This window comes from Rutidosis leptorrhynchoides, chromosome 4 (assembly GCF_046630445.1).
Source record: "Rutidosis leptorrhynchoides isolate AG116_Rl617_1_P2 chromosome 4, CSIRO_AGI_Rlap_v1, whole genome shotgun sequence".
Taxonomy (NCBI): Eukaryota; Viridiplantae; Streptophyta; class Magnoliopsida; order Asterales; family Asteraceae; genus Rutidosis; species Rutidosis leptorrhynchoides.
The window spans coordinates 90772998-90782956 of NC_092336.1; positions in this window are offsets into that span (position 1 = coordinate 90772998).

A 9959-nucleotide genomic window follows, 5' to 3' on the forward strand; every position below is an offset into this window, starting at 1 on the left:
GTACTTGTGCCTATTTAGTAAAACATTTATAAAAATAGCGCATGTATTCTCAGTCCCAAAAATATATATAAAAGGGAGCAAATGAAACTCACGCATATAAATATTATAAAACAGTTAATAAAGCATTTGCATGTATTCTCAGCCCAAAAATGTAAAGAGTAAAAAGGGAGCAAATGAAACTCACAATACTGTATTTTGTAGTAAAAATACATATATCGTCATTTAACAAGTGCAAGGTTGGCCTCGGATTCACGAACGTATCAATATTGAGATTCAATATTGCAGGAAAGTACGTAGACGCAACGGAGATGATAAACACTAGATTGACCTCACGAGCATACCCATGAACCATACCCATCACCTCCATAGCTATAACCCATAATTTCCTTAGCTTCGACTCATTAAAAAAAACTATTTTGAAATCACTCGGACAGTACTCCGTCGTAATATTTTATGTATACTAATAATATCTTGAAATAATACAGAGCAAATATATATATATATATATATATATATATATATATATATATATATATATATATATATATATATATATATATATATATATATATATAAATCGATTGAGAGAGTTTAGAGAAATATATTTTCAAGTTTCTATGAAATAATGAAACCTATTGAATTCTATTTATAATAGATTTTTGAATTATTAAAGTGAATTATTAAAGTATGAATTATTAAAGTGAATTATTAAAGTATGAATTATTAAAGTGAATTATTAAAGTATGAATTATTAAAGTGAATTATTAAAGTATGAATTATTAAAGTAAATTATTAAAGTATGAATTATTAAAGTGAATTATTAAAGTATGAATTATTAAAGTAAATTATTAAAGTATGAATTATTAAAGTGAATTATTAAAGTTAAAATAAAGTAAAAGTAAAGTAAAGGTAAAGTTAAAGTATAGTAAAAGTATAAAAAAACTATGTATGTATAATACGCGTATAAATATATATAATATTAATTTAAATCGTTATATATATTTAATGAAATAAAATATAAATATCGTTATATTTATTATATTGGTTAAGTAATGAGTTGTCAAAAGTAATTCTAGATATCTATAAAAGTTATATACATTTTAATAATAAAGTTCTTTTTAAACTGAAAACGTCTTTGTACGTTTGAAAATAGATTAATAGAATATTATGGAAACCAATTCTCCACTAACTTTTGTCTAACTTTCGTAAATGACACTTTTTGTTTTTATTTATAAATAGCTTTACAAATTATTCTGAATATCGTTAAGAGGAATAGATTTTCTTAAATCATAGTGGACCTCTCAACAGAGACTTGTAATCATAATTCAATGTTTCTGATAATTCAATCATTTAATATATATATTTTTTAATTTCGTCGAAAATCATATTGAAACAAATACGTTCGTGTAAAGTATTATACGTTTAATACTTTATTAATATTCTCAAGTTATAATATATATATACATATACATATCTATTTATATATAACGGTTCGTGAATCGTCGGAATTTGGTCGAGGTTATAATGAATGTATGAACACAGTTTAAAATTCTTGAGATTTAACTTAACAAACTTTGCTTATCGTGTCGGAATAATATAAAGATTAAAGTTTAAATTTGGTCGGAAATTTTCGGGTCGTCACAGTACCTACCCGTTAAAGAAATTTCGTCCCCGAAATTTGATAGAGGTCGTCATGACTAACAATGAGAATGTTATTATAACGATTATAGAGTTTTATCATGTTCAAGAAGAATGGATAAAATAATTCGATTACTCGAAGCGTGTGAGTGAAGTTATCGTAAATGAATGAAATAAGATAATAGTGATTCGTCGTATCTTTTGACGTCATCACGATTGATCTCCGAAAAGAAAATCTTTGTAATCTATATTGGATTTGATTATTCGGCGATTAAGGAAATTATGATCCTCTTCGAATTAATGCGATAATCCATTTTGATTTCTCTGTCGGATATTTCACTATAAATCCACCTCATTTGTTTTTTTACAACTCACAGCTTCTCAACTCATATTTTAAAGTATTTGTCAATATGCTTCATCCAGTGCTGATTCTTGATATACTCCTCACTTTCATATCTGTCGCTCTTCTTTTTCATCTGCCTCCGGAAGAATCTATTTACTTCTACTATACTCTTGGTTTTATAGTGTTTTTAGTTCTCCCGTGTCTTTATATTGCTATATGCATTGATATATACGGTTTGTGATTTCTGGGTGGTTGTTGGGTTTTATATCTTCCCTTATATTTCAAAGTCCTTGCTTCTTCTATAATCATTGTTATCCACAGTTAATGCTCTCTTCTATTTGCTATGATTTATACTCCCATTTCTAGTTCGGAGCTTTGTCCTTTCGTTTCTTCTTCTTGCGATTAAGCACCTCTTGTAATGGTCCAGAATTTGCAGATATAAATTTCGGAATGAACATTGTTAATGTTCTAGGAAGGAAATTGTAATGGCACGATCTTGACTTGTCAAATTACCAGAATATCTCGGAAAAGGCCGAATCATCAAGAAATATTTTCTTGATATTTAGAGATCAAAGAGAATACAAGAGTCGTGTAACATAGCACATGATGACGTTATGATCTGTGAATCATCATGTTCCATTTCGAAACTCAGCATGAATTACTGTAATATAATCACGTTGATCAAGTGTCATTATATTATACTAACTCATGCTTTAGCTCCCAACACTTCTTCAAGAATATTCCTATTTTAAACTCGAATGTTTCAGAATTTAGAAACTAAAATAGTTTCTTTTATGATATAATACGGATAGCGCGAAGAGGTAAATGATTTCAGATAAGAATAATTATAAAAATATCTTCAGAAGTATGAATGATATTTATAATGAAAGATACGATGATATCTTAGAATGTCTAATATCAGAGGATGATGAAGGATATTGTCCGCAGGGGTTTAGTGTCAGGAGCAAGGTATTCGTTAATGACTTTAGCAAGTACTGAATCATTTGGATTCTTTGAAGGTAGGTTCAGCCTTTGTGATTTGTCCACAGCCTCCTTCATACTTTGCTCAATCCGTTTTCCAGTTCCAAAGCTTCTCTTTTTCTGAGCTTTGCCAATATACTATCCTTTATCATCCAACTTTTTACTGTTAAGGTCGTTTACAGTTTTTGCTGCTTCATCAGCATTTTTCAAAATTTTGAGAACTGGTTCGCAGTTTAGGGTGTTTTTCAGAAATTTCTCATTCAAAGAATGTAAGTCTTGGAGGTAGACGTTGTGTGTATATGTAATTGTTGATGTAAACATGCTGCGAGGTTTCAAAATACTGATTGCTGATTCTCAATAATTGGTATGGCAATTCTTGTTATAAGGTACGAATGAGTATATGATAGGGTTTCGATAATTATAATAATTTTTTTTTTTTTTTGGAAAGTCAAAGATCAGTGAAGTTGTTGGTAAGTTTATTGCTAATGTGGTGAATATAAATGATTCCCCGGTAATGTTGGCGAAAGGGCAACATATCTATCGAGGTTATAATAAGACTGTTTTGATTGAGAAGTCGAAGTTGACTTGCTGGAGCTGTGACAAAACTGTCTATTTTGAAACGGAATTGAAAAGTTATTTTAGCTAGTAAATGCCAAAGGGTCTAACACGGATATGTGTCGAATTATGACTTGGGTTTTGAGAGTTTTTCAGGTGTATAACTGTGGGTAACATGTGGTTGGATCATCATCTCGATTGTTCCTTAGTTGAAGTGTCTTCAGGAATTTCGAAAAGTTTGAGCACATATTGTAATCGTTAATACATATGATGTTCTAACACAGTTTTGAAGTCAATGTATAGCTTTGAAAGATATAGGAATCTAAGAGTGATGATACTGGTTATATTTCGAATTGAATTATGCGATTTCAAAATCAGAATATGTAATTGAATTTGAATGAGTATGATTGTTTTGATTTATATGAAAGAATGGATATTGTTGTGAAAGTAGGGAGTATAGTTGATGATTGCTGAATCAGTTTCGAAAAATGTAATATATTAATTGTGAATTTATATATCTCTCGGGTATTACCTACCCGTTAAAAAAAATTTCACAATTAATATTTTGTACAAAAGAAGTTTATTACAGTCTTTATGAAAATATATGTGTATATTTTCTTTAGATGTAATATAGATTTAATGAGTTAATATTAAATTAAACTCATTTGTTTTATGGCTAGAACTAGAATTGAGTAATCCCTAAAACTTTATAAATTGCATAAGTATTTCTTCAATAATATTGAAATTATGAATCATTACTTTGTTATTTGTTGGTTTTCGTGAAATTCTTGTGAACTTCGCAAGGTACGAATGATGTTATTTGAAAAGTTTCAAGTACATCAATGATGAAAGTGTAAAATCAAACATATATTCGAATAATACACTTGATTTATTATGAATTGGATTTTTTATTGAATTGAGACAGAGATTGTAATTAACGATGGTTAAGTTGCGGACGAAGGACGTACATCATTGCGTATTTGTAATATGAATTAACTGAGTAGTTAAGATTCACACATAATGGCTTAGTACGGGAAGATTTATTATGGTTTAAAAATTTATACATATAAAATATACATATAAATCTTTCGATTGGAAATGAGTTAATACTTCATAACTCGTTGATACAATATATTTGTTGTTGATTCGTAATGATGTCCACAATGATTCTTGAACTGACAGAGTTTGTGATGTTACAGGTGCTGTTGATTCTGACGATACTGACGGCACTGACTGTGTTGATGATGCTACGGTCCTGTTGATGCTGTTGGTAAAACAATTCTAGCTTGTAAATCGTACACCATTTTCGATCAAAGTTTCTACTCTACCATCTCCGTTCACTCATCCGATTTACGGTCAGAATTAAATAATCTCTAAGATTTTGGAGATTACATAACTGCCGCAGAGATATCTCTTCAATGAAGTTTATGAATTAATACTTCATCGTTTGTTGTTGTTGTTGTTGATATTCATGGATATTTACAGGGCGTATGACGTTGATGTTTGAGATACATATTGTGATGTTGCAGTGTGGGATGTGGATGTTGTTGTTGGTGGTGGTGATGGTACTGTTGGTGTTGCTGATGGTGGTACTGTTTATGCTGCTGCTGCTGGTGTTTGTAACCTTTGCACCATATTCTCCAAAGCCACTACCCGAGCGCGAAGCTCGTTGACTTCTTCTATTACACCGGGGTGATTGTCGGTTCGGACGAGCGGATAAATAAAATCTAGAATTTGGTGTAGTATGTAATCGTGACGAGATACTCTAGAAATAAGAGAGAAAATGGTGTTTCGGATAGGTTCGCGGGTAAGTGCTTCAGGTTCTTCGCCAAGAGGGCAATGTGGTGGATGGAAGGGATCACCTTCTTCTTGTCTCCAATGATTAAGGATGCTACGAACCCATCCCCAATTCATCCAGAATAGATGATGACTAATTGGTTGATCCATTCCGGTCACACTGCTTTCGGAACTTGAGTGGGATTCCATTTCGGAATCCGAGGGACTTGAACTAATGACGAATTCCATTTCGTACAATTGAATAAAGAATTTTTTGATATGAAATGATTTTCCGGCTATCGGGTGGTATTCTAATTATATAGAGCAAAAGGTTTCGTAGATTACGGAGGAATTTACGGAATATGTCAGGCAAAGTTTACAGTAACAGATACGCTAAGATATGAATTTTGTCTATACACTATTCATGCAATTAATGCAACAAGATGTGTCTAGACTAAGAATGATAAGCAGGTAATTTCCGACAAGAATGATGAGCAAAACTTTTGAATTGCAGACACGGTCGAAGTCCAGATTCACTAATGCATCCTAACGACTATCAGTTAGACACACTAATGCAGACCTGGTTCGCTAAGACCACCGCTCTGATACCAACTGAAAGGACCCGTTCATATACATTATAAACGATTCATAATAGTTGATTACATCGCGAGGTATTTGACCTCTATATGATACATTTTACAAAAATTGCATTCGTTTTTAAAAGACAAACTTTCTTTACAACGAAAGTTGACGGCATGCACACCATTTTATAATACATCCAACTATAATTGGCTTAATAATAATCTTGATGAACTCAATGACTCGAATGCAACGTCTTTCAAAATATGCCATGAATGACTCCAAGTAATATCCTTAAAATGAGCTAATGCACAGCGGAAGATTTCTTTAATACCTGAGAATAAACATGCTTTAAAGTGTCAACCAAAAGGTTGGTGAGTTCATAGGTTTATCATAACAATCATTTCAATATATTAATAGACCACAAGATTTCCGTTTATAAATCTATGTACACTCGCAAGTGTATAAAAGTATTCTATAAGTTGTAGGCACCCGGTAACAAGCCTTAACATTCATGTTTAACCCTCTGAAGTACACCAGATCAGGTGTGTTTAAAATAACCTCGAAGTACTAAAGCATCCCATAGTCAGGATGGGGTTTGTCAGGCCCAATAGATCTATCTTTAGGATTCGCGCCTACTGTACATAGACAAGTAGTTTAATGTTACCAAGCTAAGGGTATATTTCTGATTTAAACCCACGTAGAATTAGTTTTAGTACTTGTGCCTATTTAGTAAAACATTTATAAAAATAGCGCATGTATTCTCAGTCCCAAAAATATATATAAAAGGGAGCAAATGAAACTCACGCATATAAATATTATAAAACAGTTAATAAAGCATTTTCATGTATTCTCAGCCCAAAAATGTAAAGAGTAAAAAAGGAGCAAATAAAACTCACAATACTGTATTTTGTAGTAAAAATACATATAACGTCATTTAACAAGTGCAAGGTTGGCCTCGGATTTACGAACGTATCAATATTGAGATTCAATATTGCAGGAAAGTACGTAGACGCAACGGAGATGATAAACACTAGATTGACCTCACGAGCATACCCATGAACCATACCCATCACCTCCATAGCTATAACCCATAATTTTCTTAGCTTCGACTCATTAAAAAAAACTATTTTGAAATCACTCGGACAGTACTCCGTCGTAATATTTTATGTATACTAATAATATCTTGAAATAATACAGAGCAAATATATATATATATATATATATATATATATATATATATATATATATATATATATATATATATATATATATATATATATATATAAATCGATTGAGAGAGTTTAGAGAAATATATTTTCAAGTTTCTATGAAATAATGAAACCTATTGAATTCTATTTATAATAGATTTTTGAATTATTAAAGTGAATTATTAAAGTATGAATTATTAAAGTGAATTATTAAAGTATGAATTATTAAAGTGAATTATTAAAGTATGAATTATTAAAGTAAATTATTAAAGTATGAATTATTAAAGTGAATTATTAAAGTATGAATTATTAAAGTAAATTATTAAAGTATGAATTATTAAAGTTAAAATAAAGTAAAAGTAAAGTAAAGGTAAAGTTAAAGTATAGTAAAAGTATAAAAAAACTATGTATGTATAATACGCGTATAAATATATATAATATTAATTTAAATCGTTATATATATTTAATGAAATAAAATATAAATATCATTATATTTATTATATTGGTTAAGTAATGAGTTGTCAAAAGTAATTCTAGATATCTATAAAAGTTATATACATTTTAATAATAAAGTTCTTTTTAAACTGAAAACGTCTTTGTACGTTTGAAAATAGATTAATAGAATATTATGGAAACCAATTCTCCACTAACTTTTGTCTAACTTTCGTAAATGACACTTTTTGTTTTTATTTATAAATAGCTTTACAAATTATTCTGAATATCGTTAAGAGGAATAGATTTTCTTAAATCATAGTGGACCTCTCAACAGAGACTTGTAATCATAATTCAATGTTTCTGATAATTCAATCATTTAATATATATATTTTTTAATTTCGTCGAAAATCATATTGAAACAAATACGTTCGTGTAAAGTATTATACGTTTAATACTTTATTAATATTCTCAAGTTATAATATATATATACATATACATATCTATTTATATATAACGGTTCGTGAATCGTCGGAATTTGGTCGAGGTTATAATGAATGTATGAACACAGTTTAAAATTCTTGAGATTTAACTTAACAAACTTTGCTTATCGTGTCGGAATAATATAAAGATTAAAGTTTAAATTTGGTTGGAAATTTTCGGGTCGTCACATGAACCCAAAGAAACTACACAGTTTAGTCCTACAGAGCGAGAACAGTACAATCTAGAGTGCAGATGTTATGCTCAGATTACCCAGGCCTTGTCAAAGGAGATTTTTCAGCAATTCAAAAACCGAAACAAAACTTCATACACAATTTGGCTGGCTCTTCAGTCCGCAACAGAGGGTACAGCTACTTATCGTGCAACTAAGGGTAAAGTTTTGAAGGATGAATGGAGAGTGTTCGCAGCTCTTCCAATAGAATCTCTAAGACAAACCTTGGAGAGATATCGGTTATTAGTGGTAGAGATGGCAGATTATGGGATTGAGGTACCTGATGATAAGGCAGTCAGGGTGTTGAAAGATGGTCTTACAGAAAAGTGGGACCATGAGATTGAGAAGATTCAGAACAGGTACAGTACATCAGGTCATATGTTAACGTTGACAGCATTCACTTCTAAGTTGATGGAGAAGGATATTCAGGTAGAAGCGAAAAGAAAGAGACTTGGTTCTGTAGCTGCTGCTGCATCCACTATTGGGACATCTTCTGGTACTCATGCTCCACTACAGACAGCTTACATTAAAGCCAATGCTTCATAAATGTCTGCACCATCGTCTCAGACCGGTTACTTTAATGCTAAATCACAAGCTCAGAATTCTACAATTAAGATGATTGAGGCTTCACCGATTCAACAGACTCAGACTCATGTGTTTCAAACTGAGAATATCAAGAAAAGGTCTATCGAATCTATTCAGGAAGATATGGCGTTGGTACCTATCGTTGTTAACTCATACAACGACATGATTAGTGGACAAGTGCTTAATAGTCATCTTGAGAATGAAGACTATGATCAGATTGATGAGGACGAGCTTGAGAGGATGGATATACTTTACTGTATGGGTAGCATTGTGAGACGTGCTAGAAAGTACTTGAAGAGAACAGGACAAAGGTCGTTGAGTTTAAATCGCGATTCAAAGTTTGGTTTTGACATGTCAAAGGTTAGGTGCTACAATTGTGATGAATATGGTCACTTTAAGAAAACTTGCACGAGACCACTCAAGCCTGGTTTTCATGATCCTTTTCACAATACTACCATTTCAGTTACTCCACAACATTTAATTGTAGAGAAAGAATCTTCAGGTTCTGTTCAATCTAAGGCATTGACTACCACGTATGCTGATGAAGTGTGTGACTGGTCCATCTCGGTAGATACATAGAAAGCTAACGTTGTGTTTGTAGGCAAAAGTGAAGCTGAAATTAAAGAAGAAAGAATTGTTAGGAGAAATTCAGGTTGTACAGGTAAATATAATCCGAATTGCACATGTTATGTGTGCAAATGTGATGCAAGGTTGAAAAGGGCAGAAGAGCTTATGAAGTTATGCTTCAGGAAGAGGATTAAAGATCAGTTGTATGATAAGTTTCGCAAAGCTAAGGACTTATCAGATCTTGAGTTTACTACTGATTCATCTGATGAAGATGAAGGAATGAGTTGTCATGTTGGTACTTGGTTCAGAAAAGAGTTGGGGTATTTGCTCAATTGTGATCTTAAGAATGGAGATGAGAAGATTATTACGGTTCAGAGTTCAGATTGTTCCGATAAAGGCGAGGGCGAAGGAGGTTATGAGGCTGATTACTCGGATAGCACGAGCTCAGAGTCCAAATCAGAATCAGATGCAGATTCTCAGGTTGGAAGAAATGACTATGCATTCATGGCTAACACGTCCAGTAATGATAAGGTATGTAATGACTCGGTTTATAATTGTTCTAAATGCATTGATTATGAAC